Below are 12,275 nucleotides of genomic sequence, written 5' to 3'. Positions count from 1 at the left end.
TTGTTACAACTTTCTTCAACCTCATATGTACTGTAACAAAATTTCTTTTCACTTTCATATCCATCTTTTTCATGCTGATTGCTATTACCTGATTTGTTAACATTTGAATCCACCTCTTCACATTTAGAAGACATATTATCTTGCTGTACAGACTCATTATATTCAATGCTACCTTGGCTTTCAGCACACTCATTATCATTAGAAGACATAACATGAAATTCATAATCATCATTTTCCATCTCCTGAATGAATCTTTCAATTTGTAAAAACCTTTCTAGTCTTATAGGTGTTGGCCAATTGACTGAATTGGGTGCTAGAACATCAAGGAAAACATTTGGCAGGGAAGATTCCTCAGGTCTACAATGAAAAGGCATCTTACTACTTACTGATTTAAGCCTTAAATAGCATTGTTCGACACTTAAACCTTGAGTACTTCCTACTTGAATTCTTATAAGATTGACAATCCTTTTGTAGACCAGTCTATTCAACATAGCAATGTTATTATTCACAATTTTCAAACTTTGAAAATTTGGCAAACTAATCTCAAATCTAAGATCTGACTCAATTATAAAACAAAATTTCTACCTCTTTTTTCTAGTGCTGAAAATTACTGAATAGAGGCAACTTTTTTAAACACTTGACTTCCATGAAAAGAAGCATAAAATTCAAAATACCTCCAGTGCTGATGTTGAACTTCGATCTGCTGATTTGGCATAGGTGCAAGACTGGAATTCCTTCACACCACTAATCAAACTTTTTAGTGTCGCCACCTCCTTTCAAGAGGATAAAGAGATCACTGCTATGATCTACTTTTTACATTTCAATTTCTTTATAACAGCATATTTCAAACAACACTTTAAAACTTATCAAGAATTTAGAATTCCTTTCCAAGAAACTATCAACAATTTTAGATCTGCCCATATAATTGAAAGTCCTTCAAGATTTTGCAATGAAATCGACTAAGAAAAAATTGGTACAGAGATTTGAGAGTCGCCACTCACTCATGTGAGAAAATAAAACATAATTAGTCACTTGACAAATCTAAACCAAACCTTCAATGTAGGAAACTTGCAGATCAATGACATCTTGAAAAGAATTTACACTTTATAAATGAATTCTTGACTCTGGACTTTGTCAACAACACTTGCAAACTGAACTGATTGAAGATAGACCTATAATAGTCATAGCACACAATTTTCATCCAATTCTCACAACATACTACTGATTATGAATAAAGCTTATTGGGGAACATAAAACATCAACAGAGAAATGGTAAACACCTCACACAACCCTACTGTTGTAGCACATCTTTCTTGTTGTATTGAATCTTCTTCAAATTCTCAAGGTTTTCCTACTACTCAGATTCAATACAAGTCCCGAGCAGAGTCACAATTTTTTTGGTGTTTGAAAATGTTACCCATTTCCAATTTATCCCAATGAGAATATAACACATCTAGGGGCACCTAACTCCCATTTTCAACATGCTATTTTAGACACCAGGCCAACTATAAGGCATGACCCTTCTTCTTCTTCAGGCTTTGCAAAACTTAGGCGGGTGGACCTATAGATTCTTTATATGGTACCAGTTATCAAAGCATACACTGAATCTAATATGAAGTAGATAAAAACCCTTATTTCTCCTGATAACTCATGAAATAACATCAATCTACAGTAGCTAAAAGTAGATCTAGGAATCTCATAAGCTGAGTGAGGGCATTCTATTATAACTCTTTCAACATAAAATGGAAATACAATTGAATAATAATGTTGATTTTCAGCAAACCATGACATGAATCAACATAAGCCTATGATCTTTCAAGATGATCAGTGCCTTATCTATTGGGCAGTCATAGAAATCCCTAACACACATCCCAGAAAGTCATTGATATATGCCATATATCAGGACTTTCCTGATCTATCTATTCACTTTATGAATCAGACATCTACATCCTTCTGAATCTCATACTCGACCTATCCCTTCCTGATATCTGCAATCCTTTGATGATGAATTAAGAACTTACATAACCCTTTGAGTTACCAGCAAAATAAATCAACATATACAACCAATAGATTGCAACTGAGTTTCATATTATTTGTTTACAAAACGCAAGAGATTATAGACAACATGAATGGGAGACAAGATACCAGAAAGAAAATTAATTTTTTGTTGAATTCTATTTATTTATTTAAAACAAATACAGGAGATGCATGCAATTTAAATGGAAAGCTACCTAACATATCAGAACTATCTGTATTCATTATTTCTTTCTATTCATTACATGAGAAATTTGTTGAAGAATGGTAACATAGATCTGAGAGAACTCAAGATTGGAACCATGATTAGTCTCTCAATCACAAAAATTTGGAACCCCATAAATGGAAGAAAGAAAGAATAATATAGCAAGGAGATGAATTCTCAAATTGAAACTGAAGATGACAAGTGTCCATTTGGAATTCCATATTGTGCAACTGAAAACCTCTTTCATCTCTCTACCATTTGATCTTATTTTTTGTTTCATCATTATATTGTAACTAACTTGCAAATATCCTAGTTCAATGATGAAATTCTTTGAATCACCCAAAAAATCTGATTGCCCCATGAAAATACTGGTGAAAACTTCATTTTTTACCAAGTGAATGTGACCCCAACTACATTTTCATTGTGTTTTTAACCCATTCAAGTCATTACTTCATTAGAATTCAATTCTAAACATTCATAACTGAAAACAATTGTCATTCAGGTACCTAATAGAAAACCTCGTGTAACTTGAACGAAAGGATTTCTGTGCAGAAACTAACCTTAGAATCAGAAAATGCAGACTTTCACGATTCTGGCGGTACATGATAAGGCATATCTAGCCGTCCAAAAACTCATGTAATCTCAATTTGAAAAATGCCTTCCTAGCATGGCACTCCCTTGGTCTGCACTTCTGATACTTTAAATTTAGAAAAATTTAAAGGTTCTAAAGTTTGACTTTAGCATTAAAACCTTTTAAAACTAAAATTAACGTGGGTCCATGCTTTTAGAAAATAATAAATATTATTATCTTTTATTACTCTCATTCTTTCCTTATCCTTCCAATTCTGATCAATGGGCTTTGACCATCCTTTTTCCATGTGTTCACATTTGATTGGCTGACCATTGCTCTCAGATGCCACATCATCATCTATGGGACCTGTCACCATGTGTCATTTATCAACTTTCCCACATTTTTTATTGACCTTGCAACTTCCTTTTGCTATTTAGCACCAACCGTCGGATCTCGCCATGTGGCAAAATCTGACGGTCCCATTTTGAGTAGCCACTATTCAACTGTGTCTTGGGCCCACTGCCACGTGGCACCCAAGTGCATTCCCACATTCTTTATCTTGTGGGAAACTTTCTATTGCTGGCTTGCGCCCACTACAGATCTTGGCCACATGTTGCAATCTCAGCTCTCTCCTCCGAATGTGCCACATTAGCATCTGTGTGTATCCATTTAAAATTTATGTTTTAATGATTGCCTATTAATGTCATCCTCGTGCATAGGGCCCCACCATGCGGCCACTTGCCCTCTCAAAAGGGCATCTTCTTAAGACATTATGTAAAGTGTTTGTTATTGTCTTTAAACACAAGATAATCCCCTCGTTTTATCAATGTGGGATAATCAATTATGAACATTCTCCTCTCTGCTCTATGTTTTCCTTCTTAGCTGCAAGGTGTCTCTTCAATTTGTGTGAGCTTTTCTTACTACCAATGTGGGGCTCCTCCCTTGTTGATGATGTCACCTCCTTTTTTGAAGCGTGGAGCCTATTATATTTCAAAATGGCATGGAGTTTTCCTCTCGGTTAGCCATGTTTTGTTTAATGGTTGCTATGGCTCTTTTATGTATGATTGCGTGAACTTCATTGTTATTGTGGGCGGTTCTTTCTGATACCTGCGAATTCCTCTGTTCTCAACCTGCTATGGACATGGTTTACTATTTGAGTTCTGATCACGACCCTAGATTGTTGCTCATTATAATAGATAGTTGAGCGACCTCGTTCTCTAATCCTCAGTAAGGAAGAAAGGGCGATAATTAGAAGCTTTACAAGCGAGAACTTTTGAAGGAAATCTTATCAATGTTATCATCATCTACCGTAACCAGCCCATAGAATTGGTTGGGCACACCCAATGTGCCTAGATATATAAACAAAACTTTTGAAGAATTTTGGCAGCTTGTAATGAATAATCAGATCAACATTAGGTACATCAAGCCCACATGCAACAACATCTGTAGATATCCCATAAACATCAAGCTTGTTGCGTGGGATAAAAAGAGATCATCCCCCAACAAAGCAGACATTAATAGAAAATAAAACTGATGATTGGATAGCCTTCAATGGAAAATCAAACTTAGATTCTAAAATATGTTCAGCATTGAAAATATGAGAGGGGCAGCCCACATGTTGGGGATTCTGATGTAAAGATGTGAAAATCTTTGTGAGGGGCGGCTTGGTGTTTATAACATGTCCTTTGTGATATATCCTTGGAATGCATTAGCTAGGTCTTCCATGCCTTTAACTCATGTGTGAGAAGAGCTGCTTCTTTAATGCCCTAGCTGCTCTTGAAAAGGTTAGTTCTTTTTCTTTTTATTACATACTTGCACTTGTCATTTAGCGTGGAGACTTTTCCTTTGAACACCCGACTCCATTCCTTCTAACCATGCATCTTTGAAGAATGGGTCTACTATTCCTTTGAAAATGGCGAGGGACCTTCATGATTGCCTTTGTTAACAGTTGATCATTAAGAATCATCAATGTTGCCTCATTGCAACCCATGAACACAACGTTCCATGCCCAAACTTCTTGACAATTTGATTGGAGTCAGTCGGGCCCCAGAGTGGGTTCGGCTAAAAAAAATTTCATTTTCAAACCATTGATTCAGCAACTGATCCATTAACACTCTCAAACTGACTGGAAACCAATTTGAATGTTGAATCATCACTGAAAATGTAATGCAATTATTTCCACATCACTGTGAAATCTCTGTCAAGAGGCCAGTTGTGTGGCCTTAAAAACTGATTCAAACATCTGATAGAGCTCTAAAACTCAAGACCATTGTTCTTTCTGACACATTCAACAAGTCTACCTAATCTCACTACATGACGACATCAGGGTAAAAAGATATCGACCTCTGAAGTTGCTCACTTGAAATTACCTACAATTAAACTTGTTAAAAAGCTTGAAATTGCATTTGGAAATGGCCTAGAAAACTAGGCAAATGGGTATTTGAAGTTCTAAAAACTGGGACACTGGTACTTTGCCACAAGGAAAGTATGATTCTACCATTTGGGCTCATGATGAATCACAAGACGCAAATGGCAGACGTGCAAAGTTATCTACTTGGATTTGCAGGACAAAGAACATTAGTAAAATATCATTTTTTGTGAATGGAATGACCCTGGTAAAGTGTGAAGACGGATTTGTCAAGTTCTAAAAACTGGCACACTTATAGTATTTTTAGTGGACAATATAGGGGAACAAACCATTTAGTCCTACCAATCATGGATCTAAAGTTATGATGTCATGAACAGGGGTACAAATCAATCTGCAAATACTTGACACCAGTAAAACTTTAGAAATTTCGTTTGGAATTGGGTTTGAAAACTGATCAAACAGATTCTTCAAGAGCTGAAACTTGAAACATGACAAGTCTCTGACATCTAGGATGCAACGCAAAAGGAATTTTAGCATTAGGATCAACTGGTCAAAAGTTATTATAGGTCAAATAGGGCTTCCCAGAAATGGTGCAAAATGCAAATGAATGAAAACAGTAACTAACCAATTTTTAGGGATTCAAAACCTAGTCAAACAGACTCAAAATGACTCAAAATTTGAAACATAGGTTCTCAGGTATGGATACTAAATTCCCGAAGTAGAAAGTCACAAAACATTTCTAGGTGCAAGATATTTAGGTGCAAACATGGCCTTCTGTCACTGTCTGACACTTGGGTAAAATGTAGATTTGGAATTTTCTCAAAACGAGACTTCATGGAATAGCTCAAAATGTCATTTTAACTTCATGGAATAGGTAGACACACTGAATGGAGGGTGTTAGAAACATTAAACACCTCATAGGCTTGAAACTAATAGCCGGGTACACACTCATCAAAAAGTGTTTACAGGGCTAAAATTTCTCAGTAGTGCTCAAAATTGGGCCTTCAATTTTGAGTACCAACATACCACATGGTAAAATTTGATTCATCAAAATTATAGGTAGGGCCCACATCTCTTTATGACTTCTTTCCAGATTCTTGGACTTTCTAGTAGGTCACAATGTCACTTGCTCAATAATCCTCCAATTTTTTGGTGGTGACATTGAAACCATCAAATTTTTGTGATATTCTTGAAAAAAATTGTCTGACCATTCATTCAGTGCCACGTGTCATTCTATTATTTTTTGATGCTACCACATCACCACCAAATCACCCAGATGGGACCCACATTCTCTACCAATTTTCTACATTTTCTAGTAGGTCACTTGCTAGAATTTCAACTTTCTAGGAGATCACCATGTCACTACCTATGAGACCATCCCTTTTTCTAGTGGTGACATAGCGACAACTAGAATTCTCAATTTTTGGCAACAAACCTTTCTTTCCAACCAAAATACTACACTATTCATCAACTAGCCAAGTGGGCCCCTTTGCATGCCACATTTGCCGAAACATGCATTTCTTTTAAGACAAATAACATATGAGTGGATTAAAGTAATAGGGAAACTCATCCATGCATGCATATGTCCTCTACTTTGTCTGCACTATGGCTTTGTCCTCTTTCTATGCATGTGGACTCCCTTGGCATCTTTTGGCATGTTTAAATGGGTTCTTCTTTTGACTACCACTCATTCTAGCATGGATTGATCTTCATCCTTGATAAAATGTTCCTTGTTCTCCATCTATTTCTTATAAAATGGCCTTTTCTAGGTATGCCTATAGTTCCCAATGGCTTCCTTTTTTGATAGCAGCTTACCTTTGATGCTTGTATTGATCCTCTATTCTTTTCTTTTTACATGGTCTATACTCCACAATGAAAACATGGGTGCCTTATGCAAACCATGGGCCATTTCCTCCATATTTCATGGAGTGTTTCCCCTTTCAATGTTGTAGCCTTCTTTAAAAAACAATCCTATCTTCAAATGTCGCCTCGTCACTCTTTCAAATTTCCCCTAGCCATAGGAGCTCCCATCATGCTCATTAACTTGCCATCTCCTCTCTAGTGGCTGGAAACTTTTCCATTTCATGTGGGTGCCCTTTCGATCACCTACCATAGATTCCTTTCAAAGGTAGTAGAATATATATATATATAAACATTTAAAATCCTTTGTGTGCTACCTCTTCATTCAGCGATTTCTTTTTTAAGTGTGTTTCTAGTTCAACTTCAAATAGGTACAGGTTCCAAGGGAAAAATAACTTCAAAACCAAAATTTTTCCACTTGAATCAATCTCGTGCCTTAGTCTAAGTGATTCCTTGATGATAGAATGAGCAAGTAACTAGGATTTGGGATGACTTTGAACATTCTTTTTAAATTCTCCACTACCAAGACTCATAGCAAAATGAAATCTTTCATTTTCTTTCTCTTGGGATTGATCTTCATCAATCCAAACTAAGTTCAACCTCCCAACTTGAGATGAAAGGTGTGTAGAGTTAACATACTTTGGAGGCTGATTTGTATCATATCGATTGATTCCATTACCTATAGCATTAATGGCCTCTACAAAACTCTTATATAAAACCAAATAAACATGTTCTACATCTAGATGCCCTACATCTAGACCAAGCTCCTTGGCAATGATCTCCAATCCATAATGCTTGTAAACAAGACCAACACTGCTAAGATTTGTTACGAATCCATGTCCAAAAACTTGATCAAATCCCCTTTGCTAATAATCAAATTGGTATGTGCTTGGATCATAAACTCCACTAGTATCCAGCACAACATCTAATGAATCTAGCACATACGAATCTCTAGTTTAGACAATCTTTGCACTGACATATTTAGTAGTGTCACATATCATCTAATAGCTCAAAGCTTCCTCATAGTGATGAGTGTCAATAGTTTTCACTCTTCCATTTTCTTCAACTAACCTTACTATAGACATCATGGCTTTTTTATTATAGAGAAAGGGCAAAAAATTCAGACATGTTTTTATCCCCACCATAAGATAAGTTATTGACTATAATTGCAATCAATGAACTTTTTTTAAAAAATATGCCACAATATATAATAAGACTCTTTGTGTGCTAGGAGGCAGTAGTTATAAGATGCCATTATTAATTGATTGATGAATACCTGGTTGATCCCAGCCAACTACATCTCTTGATTTCAAGCATGGCCATTGTTGAACTTTAATTGGAGACAATTGATACCCAAACCTATGCAAAGGTGATTGTAATCTATCTTTCCCATGGTGTTCCTATTATTCACTAAATTTGAGTGATATTGTATTGCAATACAACATTGTAATAGTTGGAACCACAAAAACATCTTTTCAACATTTTTGAACTCATAAAGTACTTTATCAACTTGGAGTCAGTCAAACCCCAAAGTGGTTCCAACTAAAAAACATTTTTTTTTTAAACAACTAAACTAAAAATTGATCCATTGAGACTTTGATATTGACTATAATTGGACTTGAGAACTAAAACAATAATTTAGAAATTATTTACTCACTTTATACAAACAATGATTTTCTGCTAACAGGGCCTGTTAGTTGGCTTTAATAATTGACCCAAATAGGAAACTAAGCTCTAAAATTGAACATATTAATTTTCTATTCTACATACTCCTACCTTGTTAAATCTCATGTCATGATATATTCTCAATCAAAAGATATTGACTGTTGAAGTTTCCCTTTCAGAATTTCTTGCAAGAAAACACACTAGAAAATAATAAATCATGTTCTATTTTGGCTTTGAAGACTAGGTAAACATACAATTAGGGAAAATAAAACTAGGGCATTGAATCACTATCATGAGGACAACATAAATGTAGAATTAGGGATCATTATGAGTAATAGGAATTATTTGGTGAATATTCAAAATGGGCTACTCAAATTTGCAGATTGGAAACACTGACAAAAAAACATTTTTAGTAAATAGAATGGACCTAGGAAACTGTGTAGATAGATTAATCAAGACTTAAAAATTATCATACTTAAAGTATTTTTGGAGTATAAAATAATGGTACAATCCATTTGATCTCAATTATCATGGATATGGAGTTATGACATCACTAACAAGGGTACTGACAAATCTGCATTTCTCAACACCAGTAAAACTTTACAAATTTTATTTGGAATTACATTTGAAAACTGATCTAATGGATTGGATTTTTCATAAGCTCAAAATTGAAATATAGAAAGTCTTTAACCTCTATAATATGATGAAAAATGATTTTTTTCATTTTTTCAACTGGGTCAAAATTATGACAAGTCAAACAAGGCTTCCTAGAATTTAGAACAAATTGCATCAGCATGGCATCAATAAATGACCAATTTTGAGGGATTCAAAACCTAGACAAATAGATCTGAAATGACTCAAAACATGAAAAATAGACTCTCTAATATTGACACTATACACTCCCAAAGTGACAAGTCATGAAACATTACTGGGTCTGAGATATTAAATTGCAAACAAAACTTCCTATTAGTGTTTCACACTTAGGCAAAAATGCAGAATTGGACATTGCTCAAAATGGGACTTCACAAAATGGCTTGAAATTGAAATTTAACTTCATGAAACATATAGATGCACTAAATGCAAGGTTTTAGAAACATTAAATCACCTTTTAGGCCTCAAATGGATAGCCAAGTACATAAGCATCAAAAAGCGTTTATAGGGCTTAATTTTTTCAGTGGTACTCAAAATTGAGGCTTCAATTTTATGTCCCAATAGTGGGTCTATTTGGGGATGCATGTCCCTTGTAGGCATGGAAAGGATTCAGATATCTAGAAGAAGAAGACCACACACTTTCAACAAAAGCTTCTCTTGCACAAATTTATTGAAAGCAAGAAACAACTACTTATACTATGTAAAAATGATGGCCTCGAGCCACCGAACTTCAAAAAAAACTTTTACCTCTATCATAAATCTGATTCTTATCTAAAATTTCCTTAGGTAAACTAGAAATACTTCTCCTATCAGTTTTACCAATTAGATTAGCATCATAAATTAACTCACTTAGCATAACTAAATCTACATCCTTACTTTCAACCATTTTCTCATTATGAAGATTTTGATCACCATGCTCAAAAATATTAGATTTAAACTAAAAATCTTATTCATCAATTGAACCATGCATATTATTACTCTTGAATATGAAAGCTCCATATTCAACATTGGGAAAAAGGTCACACATACCTTGAAAATATCCATCCTTATGTATATCTAGATTGTATTCAAATGAACAATCAGATTTGTACTCACACATTTTATCAATGTCAACATCTAAAACTAATCTAGGATCATCAAATGGTCCTTTGAAATTAGTAAATGGATTAATCATTACATTAGAGTATTCATCATAAAACTCATTAGAAGGTGCATGCTTATTTTCACTAATAACCTCATCAAACAACTTGTTATCCATATTATGAGATGCAACATTATCATCATAATCACTATCAAACTTGAAAGAAGAAAAAATTGATCTCTTACAGTAGTAGGATAATGTATCATTGTTAAGATCATCCTCAATTAAATCTAATCATTCCATGTCTTCTTCAAACAATGGATTGATAACTCCATGTAATAATTTTTTTTGAACATCTTGAAAAAATATAGTTTGATCATCATCGAGATATTTATCATATAAAGCATTAGTATACACTTTAAACTCACTACCCATTTTATCCTCATGGAGACTTTCAGGATGTGAAGAAAAATTAGAGCTATATGAAGATGCACTTTCTACTCCATCAACAAAGTATGTAGAAATTAAATCAATGTTATTCTCATTGTCTTCATCAAGGTGATTCAAATGTCTTGCAAACCAATCTTCTTTCATTTTATCAATAGGTTCTAATTCATTAATCTCAGAATCAATTGTATGTTGATTATCACTGCACACATCCTCAAGACATTTATCTATACAATAAGGTAATCCATCCTTCTAGATAATTTATTTTTCTTCATATTGTGTACACAAATCTTCTTCACAACTTTCAACCTCAAGCTGATTTTATAACTCTTTAATGGAACTTCACTTTCAGATTTAGAAAAAGAGCTCATACCTCTACTAGCATAAGAGTGAAACATTTTGTCATTTCTTTCTTCTTCCCAATTTGTATCAGATTTTTATGAAGATGAATATTTACCACCACTATCCTCTTCTTGTCTCGAGCCACAAATCTCATGATTGTCTTCACATGATGCTTCTTTATAATATGTCAGATCAACAAATTTATTGTCATTACTTGAAACATGACTTTCTGCTTCTTTTTTCTCATATTGAGGTGAAGATTTTTCAAATTTAGATTTTATAACATTCTCAACATGATGCAATCTATAAATAAGAAGAATCATTTCTTTCATATTTGACTAATCAATTGAATCCACCTTATCATCCACTACAAAAACATTACAAACATGTGTGCTTTATTCTTTTGACTATGACTGAGATAAATGTGACTCACATTCATCTTGTGTTACCTCTCCATGTAATGATATATTAACAACATCAAACTCATTATTAGAGACATAAATCATATTCTGAAGTATTAGTTATACCATCATAGATATAAGTATCATGAGACGAACTTAGTTCTATAACTAAACCTTAATTCATAAAATCAACATAGTGTTCAACCCTATCAAAGTCTGAAATGTTTCTTACTGATGTAGCATCAACAACATGTGTAACTTCATTTATAATCAAAGTAACCTTCCTTATATAGATAGTCTAATCTAAATTTTCCAATTTATTAAAACTTACAATAGGGTATTGATAAGCTGATTTGAAATTGAGGCATTAACACCACATTCATCATTTCTTTCAAACACATTATACTAGCACACATTTCTAGGAAAATGATTTCTAGTCAATCCATATTTCATATTGTTTCCAATCTCTATACCATCATAAAATCCTAATATAATGTCCTAGGTTCTTTGTCCCTCAATAAATAAGCCATTTTTTCTTGTCAAATGCATCAAAATAGACAACTACACACATTTGATCATCTTGTCTATAATTCTTTGGGATATCATTCAAAAAAATTTCAAATCTGATATTGAGTTGAGGCACAAGTTCA

The 12,275-nt window shown here is 34.0% G+C and overlaps 1 pseudogene; it reads right to left on the bottom strand.

Moving 5' to 3' along the window:
* The window catches only part of LOC149559701 (uncharacterized), a 69,914-nt pseudogene extending 61,788 nt beyond the window's left edge, over positions 1-8,126 (bottom strand).
* Between the last annotated feature and the right edge of the window lie 4,149 nt (positions 8,127-12,275).

The sequence above is a fragment of the Cupressus sempervirens genome, chromosome 4 (genome assembly GCF_028749045.1).
Source record: "Cupressus sempervirens isolate cs-2001-9-10 chromosome 4, ASM2874904v1, whole genome shotgun sequence".
NCBI lineage: Eukaryota > Viridiplantae > Streptophyta > Pinopsida > Cupressales > Cupressaceae > Cupressus > Cupressus sempervirens.
The sequence above is the reverse complement of the archived record's forward strand: the minus strand, read 5'-3'. Positions and strand labels throughout refer to the sequence as shown.